We start from the raw sequence: 12,043 nt of genomic DNA, 5'->3' as shown, positions 1-12,043 counted from the left end.
AGACCATTAGTTACATAGATGAACATTTGTAAAACGTGGAGCAACTAACAAAGGTAAGGAAAGTTTGGAGCCCATTGAAAATCAATGTTGGTGTCAAAATCAAAACCCTAACAAATGAAATAACCTAAAGTGAAGGTCCACAGACTACATAAAAATCATTTTTTTTTTAACTTTCAAATGTGAGCATTCTGAGGAGAGAAATTGTGCAGACCTTGCCTTACTAAGGTAGGGGACAGTGGCTGACCTCACACAGAGACAACTTGTCACATGTACTTCTCAACTAAGTTCTCAAGGTTTTCAGAGATCCTTCAGAACTGCGATGGTTCTCTTTGATAACCCTAGTTGGCCTACTAAAGTACAAACTGCCTACTTTGACCTCTTTCCCAACTAACTAATCAGTTTTCCCCAAAATGTGAACCAACATTCATTGTTCCTAAGCTGGTTTTTCTCTCTCTCTTCTCTCATATAAAGCCACTTTTTGTCTTCTTTATTCTTTGACAATACTCCATAGATCATTTTATGCATAACTAAATGTGCATGCAAATGATTAAACATGCTTGATAAATGCTGAGTATTGAAATGTTGTATCCACTTCCACTGGAAAAACTGACATTTATGCAGTGGTTATTAACTTTTATGATACCATCAACACTGTATTGGTGTAACATGGTTGTAATGAGCCTAAGCAATACTTGGCAATCTGAGAACCCAGTCCTTGAGTGCCAGTAATGGGAAGCCTGTTGCAGATAGCACAGAAGTACTGTGAAACTGCAGTCTATCAAGAAGAACAATTCTCAGGAGAGGTTCGAATCAACTTTTAGAATGTGTAGAGGGAAAATCCCATTTACCATTGAGTGGCTTGATTGCTACCCAAATTTGTTTATTAAGAAATACCATTGGCCGGGCATGGTGGCTCACGCCTGTAATCCCAGCACTTCGGGAGGCCGAGTTGAGCAGATCATGAGGTCAGGAGTTTGAGACCAGCCTGGCCAATAATGGTGAAACCCTGTCTCTACTAAAAATGTAAAAATTAGCCGGGCATGGTGGTGGCACGTGCCTGTAGTCCCAGCTACTTGGGAAGCTGAGGCAGGAGAATATCTTGAACTCAGGAGGCAGAGGTTGCAGTGAGCCGAGATTGCGCCACCACTACACTCCAGCCTGGGCAATAGAGGGAGATTCTATCTCAGGGGAAAAAAAAAAAAAAAAAAAAAAATCATTAAACTTTGCAATGATGCTACAGTATATAAGCAAGAATTTGGTCAGGCTATGCCTGATCTCTTACTTCATACTTTCCCAGGAATGTTGAAAGAATGAAATATGCCTGAAATTAATGACCTTGCAAATTGTCTACCTGAACATGGTCAGTGGTTTGACATAGGTTAGTCAGGACTAATGAAAATGTCATCAGTGGGGTTAAAGATGTAAAAAGCAAAGAATACACAATGATGTAAAACATCAAGGTATAAAGGCAAGAACAAAGAAACAAACAAAAACAAATTTCATGTAGTCAAACTATGGTCCATACACAGAAGCCTGGTATCTATAAATGATCATATGCATCCTGTCCTAATATGAGAAAAATGCCTTGGAACATTCAAAAAACATGATTTGGGGTTCAATACATTAAATTTGTCTATATTTTAACCATGTTGAATTTTAAAAATCCTTAGAAGTGAGCCTCTCTAAAATAAGACTAAACTAAAATACTCTGCTCCCAGATGGATGTTCGGTCTGGATTGTAGCCCTTAATTGTTTACTGACAATCTTCCCACCCCCAAGCTCCTTCCCTCCTGCTCCCCTTCTCTTAAAATGCTTTAACCCAAACTCAAAAACTTTTTGACATTTAAGGACCTTTCTACATGCTCTGTTCTCAGGCAAAATTTCCTATCCTCTATGCACTAACTTGTGAATTCCCACTTACCCTTTAAGATCAACATGGAATACAGGCAAGGTGGGCCCTGGAGTGAAGTGGACTGAGATAGAAATCCTGGCTCTACCCATGTAGACATTTGCCCTGGTGCAAGTTGCTTTACCTCTGGAAACCTCTGTTTCCTTATTTATAAAAAGGCAATAATGATGCTACTTGATGGTTGTTGTAAAACTTATATACTGCACCAACTCTTTGGCCAAAGCTCCTCCAGGTAGTACATATTCCACAGCTGTGTCTTTCCTTCTAATGGCTTAATTTGAGCAACATTAGGCAACCATCCCTAAATTTCTAAAATATTTTATATCCACTTAAGCATCTATCAATTTGTACTTTTAAAATCATGTCTGTATCCCCAAATAGTGTGTAAATTCTTTCAGACAAGAGACTCTTTCACCCATATTTGTATTTGCATTACACCGAACACACCAACTGGCACATAGGTGCTCAATCAATGTCTACAATGGCTGCTCCATCAGTGTTTACTGAATGAATAATGGATGGTTGAATGATTATTTCCAGTTTATAAATCATAGGGGGGAAAAGCAGATGATGTTATAAGTCTCCTTTCAAGCTGCTTTTCATCTGGCTTTTCCACAGGACTATATACTGTCTAGGACACAGATCTACAACTAGGCACACTTCTGCACATGGGCACTGCTATGGCCTGAGTATGTCCCTCCAAAACTCCTTCTGAAACCTAATCCCCCTTGGTGATATTAAGATGTGGGGCCTTTGGAAAGTGATTAAGTCATGAGGGTCCACCCTCATAAATGGGATGAGCACCCTAATAAAAGAGGTTGAAGGAAGCTCCCCTTCACACTCCACCATGTGAAGACACAGTGCTCCCCGCTTTCCACCATGCGAGGGTGCAACAAGAAGGCACTATGTTTGAAGCAGAGCGATCCCTCACCAGACACCCAGTCTGTTGGCACTTTAATCTTGGATTTCCCAGTCTTCAGAACTGTAAGCAACACATTTCTATTGTTTACAAGGTAAGGTAATTTGTTATAACAGCTGAAATGGACTGAGACAAGTATACATGCCCTTTTCTCTTTGTTACTAAGTCAAATCAAACTAAATGCCGAATGAAATAATATTATTTTATAAAGCTAGAATGTAACATCAAAAACTAACAGTAAAACACTCTAACCATATAAAACACTATTTTCACCAATTGCATTTTTTTGAATGGTCAATCTTCCTCAAGGTTCATTCTGCAAAGCCACATTGACCTCACAACCCATCCTAAGTGGAGGGTTCCAAAGCATCCTGTTGCAAAGCACCTCGACAGTCATTAAGCTCAAAGGCATATTTGGTTATTAGAATACCTAATTAGGAAAATAACAGCCCCTGACCATTTCCTTATCTTACTTTATCTAGATAGTTCATAAAAGTATACTTCATTACCTCAGTCCTATATTCCAAATAAATTTCATAAACCAGACACTTAAAATATTACACAGTATAGTCCTGGAACATGTGTGCATTCTTTATAAATCCTAATCATAGTTTTCCTAATCAGGTACATGTGATTTCTCTCTGGATCCTCAATTAACAGTTCTATATAGCCCAATATTCCTGAACAATGACAGTAATGATTTTTTTTTTACTTAATTTTTGCAATTAAAAAATATTGAGCTAATAAATAAACAGAAAAGTCTCTTAATGAACACTTGCCTACGAAAAGATCATCTTTAATTTTAGCATTAATCATGAGGCCAGGAGTGTATACTGCATGGATTTAATGATAATTTGGGGTTGTGTTTGAATTACTATAATTGCTTCCTTGTGGGTCAAAGTGTCTACAGATTTTCATTCCTTTATTCTATACATCGTGACCTCTCAAAACTCAACTTTTTTTACATTGCCCACTTGCTTCCTCCTAACACACACAGAAATATACCATTTTCCAGCGTTCAGTCCCACTCAAGCCCTGCCAGCATACTCCCCTAATATTATCCAATTCAAACCTGCTACTCTGCCACACCACTTTTCTTGGTTCACTCCATTGCTCTTCTTCATTAAAAGCTTTGAGCCGCCACACACACTGCTTGCCTTTTCAAATCCCCTTTTCCCGTCCTTGCAGCTAAACAGAAAAGCTTCGCTTTGAAATTGGACATTTTTCCTGAACCAGCGGTGTGACCTTTCAGGCTCAGCATGGGATTAGTTTGTTTGGCTAAATCCAAAACATAGTAAGTTTTAAAAAGTCCAAATAGATGTTATGGAGAAAGATCCTTTGGCCTTTCTCCCAAGATAAGCCTGCCAGTGTGAGATGTTATGTTTCCCTGCACAGTGTCTGTGAGCTTAATGATGTGGCTCCATACATGAATCAGCAGTGTACCAGGTACTACTCTAGGCCTCTATTTAAGAAAAGATGTATCTCTCCCACTCTATTCAGAAAATGCATCTTCTTCTTGGAAGGGGTTGTCTAGAACAGTAAAGGCAACATTCAGCTCTCTGAATCCCATACCTCATTATAACTTGAGGAGTGACCCAAAGAGAAATAAGCCTCCCAGCCCAGGGCTACCAAGGTGCGGTTTGGCAAGGCCATTGCTAATGCTGACACTTAGGTCTCCACAAGTAGCTATGCCAACTGCCAGATACAAAGAACTTACAGAGCTCCAACAATTGTCCAGTTGAAATTGGACAGAGATACATATTCTGCATCCTACTGGCTACCTCAGAGGGAGCTAAAACAAGATCTAAAGAAAGCAAGTCCTTATGGTATCAATCTTTGAACTTAGAGAAAACCATTTCAAATGGCCCTCATTTGGTCTCTGCCATGTTTTCTGCCTTTTTGACCAAAAAAAAAAAAAAATCTTGGAAATTAGAAAATTTATTTTCTAACAGTGAATCACACACAGGGAAATAAAGGTTTTGCATTTAGAACTTCAACCAAGCAAAGACTCAGTCACCAAGGATGGGCATTAAAGCAACCCCCTTGGTTCCTTTGAAAAGGTGCAGTCAATGCTTTTGTGCAAATTAGAGTCATAAGTAAGGTGATTGAGGCAAAATAAATGATATTGTCAAAGCTGGCTGCAAAGGAAGCTAATTACTCTAAGCGGATAGCAGTTCCTCCTTTCAAGAGGACCATACCTTTGCTTGGGGAAAGGCATAAATGAAATTTGTGATTATGCAAAACCAGGCTTCAGGACTAATGCAATAGAGAGGCTGAGAAAAAGAGAAGACAAAATGTGCCCTGCAGGAGCAGATAACCAGTATACTCGGTCTCCTGGTGGAAACAGAGGTTTAAGTGCCCCAGAATTTGTAAAAGAGAGTTGATAGTGAAAGCGTCTCAGTGGGGAGAGAAATGGCCCTGGAAAATGAGAGTAGGCTAGACTCAGAGTCCAAAGGGAAGGAGGCTTATAATACATTCCTTGTGTTGGGTAGGAGGCAATGTGTTATTTTCAAAGAAATGATTATATAAAACTAAGAAAGCTTTTTTAAAATATCAAGTTAAGAAGGATGCGCATCTTAGGCCAGGCACAGTGGCTCACGCCTGTAATCCCAGCACTCTGGGAGGCCGAGGCGGGAGGATGGCTTGAGCGCAGGAGTTCGAGACCAGTTGAGGTAAAATAGTGAGACCTCGTCTCAACAAAAAAGTTAAAAAATTAGCTGGGTATGGTAGTGCATGCCTGTAGTCCCAGCTACTCCAGTGGCTGAGGTGAGAGGATCACTTGAGCCTGGGTGGTCGAGGCTGCAGTGAGCTGTGATTGCACCACTGCACTCTAGCCTAGGTGACAAAGTGAGACCTTGCAAGAAAAAGAAAGAAAGAAAGAGAGAGAGAAAGAGAAAGAAAGAAAAGAGAAGAGAGAAGAGAAAAAAAGAAGGCTGTATATACTAACACAGAGCTCTGAATGAAATGCAGTGCTTTCCCCAGGAAAATGTGAAACCAACAACTCCTTGAGTTAGGTACCAATGAAGTAGGCATGGAACTCTGACTTTCGAAAAGTTAGTTAACTTCAATTGTATCTCTGTACAATAGGATAACAATCCACATAGTGATATTGAGAGGATGCAATGAGGTAACACATATCAAGAGATCAGAACAATACCTGGCATTTATTAAAAGATGCATTTTCACAGGAAAGTAATAGTAATTGTCTGATATGTACTAGAGCTGTCTTCATGTCTTTTTCTCTTTGCAGCCTGTGAGCTCCTTGGGGCAGGTGCTATGTCTCATCCATTCTCACAGTACAGAGGTCACATACAGGTGCACAATAAAGATTTGTCAAATTTAATGGAAAGAATTAGAACTCAAAGTTAATAACCACAAGGGCCAGAACACCTCTTCTAGCTACCTGCCTATATATAAATCAGTGTTTTTATTGTTTTTTTTTTTTAACCAATGAAGAGGGTTCTGCAAATACCACATCTATTTATGCAGAGGAACAGACAGAGGCTTAGTAACATAGAGGATGCAGAAACTTGCCTTATCTCCCAAGAATGTGCACCTTTACATAAAGTATACACTTAGAATAAGTTTGCATAACATAAGTTTTGTCATTGCACTTGACTTGACAGTGCCCATATTAGGGAACACTGCACAACCATTGAGGAAGGTTATTGAGGAAGAGATGATTTCCAGCACCAGATAGATGGCCTGGCCCTGACACGAATCCGAGAAAGAAAGAAAAGGAAGGCTGGGGGCAATTCCATTTGCATGCAAATTAAATAACTAGGTTGACTCCCCTTATGTCATACATTTAAACAATTTTAATGCAGAACTGGTTCCTTCCCTGAAAGAAGAAAATATGACCAAAAGTGAGGATAAAGCTTACTGTCAAACTTACTTTCCACTATAAGGCAGATAGTGATACTATAGTAATATTTTGTGTTTTACAGGGTACAAGAGGTGAAGGCCCTTTCCATAATCTCCCAATAAAAGTATATGATTGCACAGTATAGAAAAAGGATCTTTTAATGGGAAAGGATAATGCAGAACCACAGATTTCCATTACACCTTACACACATCAGAAAAACCTACCTGTTATCTAAAGACCTAGGGAAACCTGTTTCTAATCTCTACCAGATGCACCTATATTCTTGAAAGTGGACGTTAGTATAGTCTTCTGGCAAAAATTAAAACAATTTGGAAATAGCCACCAAACAAAAAGTTACATACCTGAATATGTTTCTTCCAGCCAGGTGCATATATGCCTTTTATGTACATTGTGTGAATGTCAGAAAGATTCCCCAATCATAATGTAATTTCACCTCTAAACAAACTGGTTGGTTGGCTTGTTAAACCATAGCAAGGGAAGATCATGATTCTAATCTTTTGTCAAAAAACTTATGTTTACAAGTTTTTTTCTGTTCCATGTCATAGACCACACAGAGTCATTAAAGGTAAAGTCAAATTTTGCAGAAATTATAAAGTAAAACTTTCCCCATTTGTAGCTCAGATTTTAATTTTCAGAACCTGAGTTGTATCCTCTGAAACATTTCTTTTCCTGGCTAACTTTAAGGAATGAAGATTCATTTTGTCAGCATCCTTATGTCTAAAGCTACCTTTTCTGAGGATCATAATTTCTGCTTCATAAACATAGGCCAATTTCAGTTGCCTTTCATCTTGGCCACACCTCTAGTAACTGAGTTCAAAAAATAAATATGCCCAAGTGACTGCCTTCTTAAAAAAACATTTTAAATGCAAAAATCCTCAATGTGGCTTAGGTAATGAATCATATAGGCTTGCAAAATTTCAAGCACATAATTACCTGTCCATAATAAATTTTGAAAATTAGCCTATTTCTAGAGTTTGTGCATATGGCCTATAAAATGTGTCACTTATTCTATGATTCATAGACTTTATTCCAATTTTAAAGCAAACAGATGTTTATCTTTAAATGAGGTAGATAATATAATGCTTTAAAAACTTCTGGTACATTTATTATGGTTAAAAATGGCAAACATCTGTAGTTAGGAAAAATATACTATAGTGCCTTAGTCCTATGGGAAACCACAAATTAGGAGCTGACAAGTTGCAGGTATTTAAAATGTCTGGCTCTACTGCCATTCCATATAAAACAGGGAGCTTAATCGGGATTATATTTACTCTGTCCATATGTTGCTTTCAGACTACAAGGGCACCTTGCTTAATGATGCAGTATTTTAAGAGTGAAGCCTTTAAGAAGAAAGAATAAACAATATAGAGGGGTTATTAGTGGCTTTTATTTTTACTTTATAAATGTTAAATTACATTGCTAAGTGATTTAAAAATTCTATTTTTAAAAATTTCCAGAAAAAACTCCTTTCAGGATTCTCAACCCATGAACCAAAGATCATAAGTTTTAATATTAGTTCCAATTCAAGTTTGGGTGAAAAGCAGTAAATTACAATTTATCTACCTGATTCCTAAAATAAAATTAATTTGGACATAAACATTAAAATGACTTGGAAAACACTATGCATTTAATCATATTTTCCAGTAAGTATTTGCATTTCATCTATCTATTATGTACCCAATGAGCACACTTGATCAACTCTCTTATTTCTTTAGATTTAATGAGGCTACAGTTTCTGTATCTTGGCTGCTTTGAAAACCAGGAAAATCAAATTGTAGCATAAAGCATTAAACTTTTTCCCCAATAAAAGTTTTAAATACCAAAATGTCAACTCTTCCAGGTTTTTTCAGGCCTTTTCTGCATTTTCAATGTTGAAACATTACATTTGTTAAATGGTATTTATTACCTTCAGTCCATGGCCAAATTCTCTCTCTCTCTCTCTCTCTCTCTCTCTCTCTATCTATCTATCTCTATATATGTATGTATAATATATAATTATATACAATATATATTTTGTGTTTTACAGGGTACAAGAGGTGAAGGCCCTTTCCATAATCTCCCAATAAAAGTATATGATTGCATAGTATAGAAAAAGGATGTTTTAATGCGAAAGGATAATGCAGAACCACAGATTTTCATTGCACCTTACACACATCAGAAAAGCCTACCTGTTATCTAAAGACCTGTTATCTAAAGACCAGGTATTTCTCTGGTTTGTATGACATGCCTATATTATATTATATTAATATAACATAAATATATATTATATATAATGTATATAAATTATATATAATGTATATAAGTTATATATATGATTCTTTTCATATAACTAAGTGAGATGAGTTTCATTGTTGCTTCTAACTCAAATAGCCTTGCACTTGAGGGGGCTTCTATAGGTATTCAAGTTTGAAAATGCCTTTTGTTCTCTGTGTCAGAGATCTAATTCAGATGTGAACTTTTATTTGTTACCAACATTCTCATTTTGAGAAGCTTACCAGCTTTCCACCTAGAACAAATATAATCTTCAGTAGGAGGAGTTATTCACTGGACTACTATTGTTATTTTCTGAAATATGTCTACATGATGCCACTCTGAGGATTAACCTTAATGACTTTATAATGTTATATCATTTTCAAAATGGATAAGACTTTCCTTCCATGTTAAAAAAAACCCTTGAAATCCTGAAAACACTCTGTTGCGCAGCCCTTAACAATACATGTATTTTATTTCTGCCAAACCAAGAGTCAGCAAACTGTAGCTTGAGGGCCAAAACCAGCTGCCCCCACTTTCTAAATAAAATTCTACTGGAATGCAGACATGCCCATTAATTGACATGTGGTCTATGGCTGCTATGGTGCTATAACCAATGGCAGAGTTGAGTAGCTGGAATAGAAACTGTATGGCTCGTAAAGTCTAAAATAGTTACTATCTGGCCCTTTACAAAAAACATTTGCTAATCCCTGCTGTAAATCATTAGTTCTGCTCCTAGCCATGAGCTCCTTCTGTAGGGAATAGCTACACTTTCACTCAGTGTCTAGCCCTAGCAAGTGTTAATGCACAGAGGGTGAATACAGGTAGCAAGAGGGTATACCTTGGGCAGAATTAGGGGGATTAGGGCATCAGGGAGCATCACGAGGGTGTCAAGATTGTTTCAGAGGTGAAACCAAGCATCAGTTAAGAAGGGCACTGTGGCAAACCAAGTTTCTCACTCACTCCTTTCTTGGGTGTCTAGCAAGTGAAATCCCAACCTAAGGTCTCTAGCAGTACACCAACCACTAGGGAAAACTCCATGGCTACCAATGGTTCATGAATCCAGTGCGTTCCCACCACCAAAGTGGTACTAAAAGAATTATTCTCTGTAATGCCCAGACTTTCAATGCCAAAGTTTCTCAAACCTCTTCTTGATGGCTTTTTATAAACCTAGAGCCTTCAGGCAACCTACTTTGGAAAATTGCTTACTAGATTGTCCACATAATTTATACACTACCCTCCTGGAATTAGGAATAAAGAAAAGTAATTTTTACTAGTATTTTCACCTACTAGATGCTAACTTGCATGAACTAACTATAAAAGGGTGCTCTTACTTGGCTCTTGGGGCATTGAAGATGAGCATGACATTATCACAGGATAGGGTAACCTAATCATTGCTTCCCTAATTTAATATGAGAAAACTGAGGCCCAGATAGCTGAAGTGCTGTGTCCAAAGTCACATGGTTCAAAGCTGGTTGCTGACTCCTTGTTGAGTACTCTTTATTTAATTAGTAGCAGAAGATTTTTTGAGTATTTACTAAGTTCCAGGTACTTGTGGTAAGTATTCTGCATGAATCACCTCATATAAACCCCATAAAATCCTGTAAAAAGGTGTATAATTATCCTCACTTTACAAATAAGGAAAATGAGGCTGTGTAGATACAACTGAATCACAGCTGGGGTGGAAAAAGCTTTCTTTATCTCTGAAAGTGCCAGAGGTCTGCTTTTTGACTCTTGGTCAAGATAGGGGCAGCGAGATTTAAGTTTTGTTTTGTTTTGTTTTTTTTCTGGTTAGAAACTGTCCTGACAACCCACCTAATAAGTTACTTTACTGCAGGTTTGCAACTGCCTTAACTGGTTTGCCTAGCTTATTTATGACCAAAGAGATTCAGGAGCACCCTTGCATTGAAAGCTTCTCTGAACTCTCCCCAAGCCAAGATTGGGCACACAGATCCTGATGTTCAAGCCAATGACTCAGCCTGGCCCTATGTGCTGAAAGGAAGAAAGGGCTCTGGGTTGTTGGAATGTCTCTCTGACTCCTGATGTTGCCCACATTTACTTTATCTTACTGCACCATATCCTTTTTCTCTTTAAACAAAAGCTTCACATGTGTATTGTTGGGGGCTCAGAAAGCAATACCCCAAACTGAGGGCCTCAGAAGAAAAGGTTTTTCTCTGACCTTCTGCTGCCCTCTTGTCTCTCAGTCCCATTTTACCCTGAGGCTAGTCATACAAACTAGCATCCCTCTTCCCCAAGGCATGTCATACAAACCAGAATCCCTTTGCCACAAAGCCAGCCATAAAACCTGAAAATACTATTATAACTTTTCCTCTGCTTTGTTTTGTGTAGAAACCGGCCATAGAGAAACTCTCTGACCTACCTTGTTTGACTGTAGGTCCTAAGACCCCCCATTCCAGAGAGGATTCTGCCCCATACCCAGAAGGAAGGAAGGCTACTTAGAGATGCCAAGAAGAATCTAGACAGAAAGGCCTTCCTGGATTTACCCACTCAGTCTATTAGCACTAGATCAAACTCTATTTGTCCAACCATGTTTCTACATTCCTGTCCATCCTTTGTTGAACCTAAGCATAAAAATGGACAATTTCCTCAGTATCTTTGGGTCTTTGTTCTGAAGGCTTCCATGTGTACACATTGAGTAAATTAGTAAGGCTTTTCTCCAATTAATCTGCCTTTTGCAAGTTGATTTTTCAGCAAACCTTCAGAGGGCAAAATGGAAAGCTCTCCCTTGGCACCTACAGTACACTCTGTGGTATCTAGTGAGTCCTTTCTAATACTTGAACTGTATAAGCCCTATACTGTCTTTCAGGGATGAGGTTTCCTCCCGAAGATCACACAGCTTCTAAATCGCTGTGCCTAGGGTGGAGGGCAGCAACCTGACTCTAGATTTCATGGCTATTGTTTCTGATTGTGAATTCTGTAGCCCATTAGGATACCTGAGGGAGACAGTAATAATGTGTACTCTAGAAAAGTCTGCATCAGAATAAGAGGTGCCATTATATAATTCATCCACCCACAGCAGTGCCTTTTTCCAATTCTCACTGTTTTAGTTACCTTTTGT

General features: G+C 38.3%; 1 protein-coding gene across 3 annotated transcripts in view; it reads right to left on the bottom strand.

The window, feature by feature from the left end:
* Positions 1–12,043, bottom strand: part of FRMPD4 (FERM and PDZ domain containing 4) — an 869,452-nt gene that overhangs the window by 391,385 nt on the left and 466,024 nt on the right. The window lies entirely within an intron of this gene.

Source organism: Theropithecus gelada, chromosome X (assembly GCF_003255815.1).
Source record: "Theropithecus gelada isolate Dixy chromosome X, Tgel_1.0, whole genome shotgun sequence".
Lineage (NCBI taxonomy): Eukaryota > Metazoa > Chordata > Mammalia > Primates > Cercopithecidae > Theropithecus > Theropithecus gelada.
Note: the sequence above shows the minus strand (reverse complement) of the source record. Positions and strands in the feature narration are given on the sequence as shown.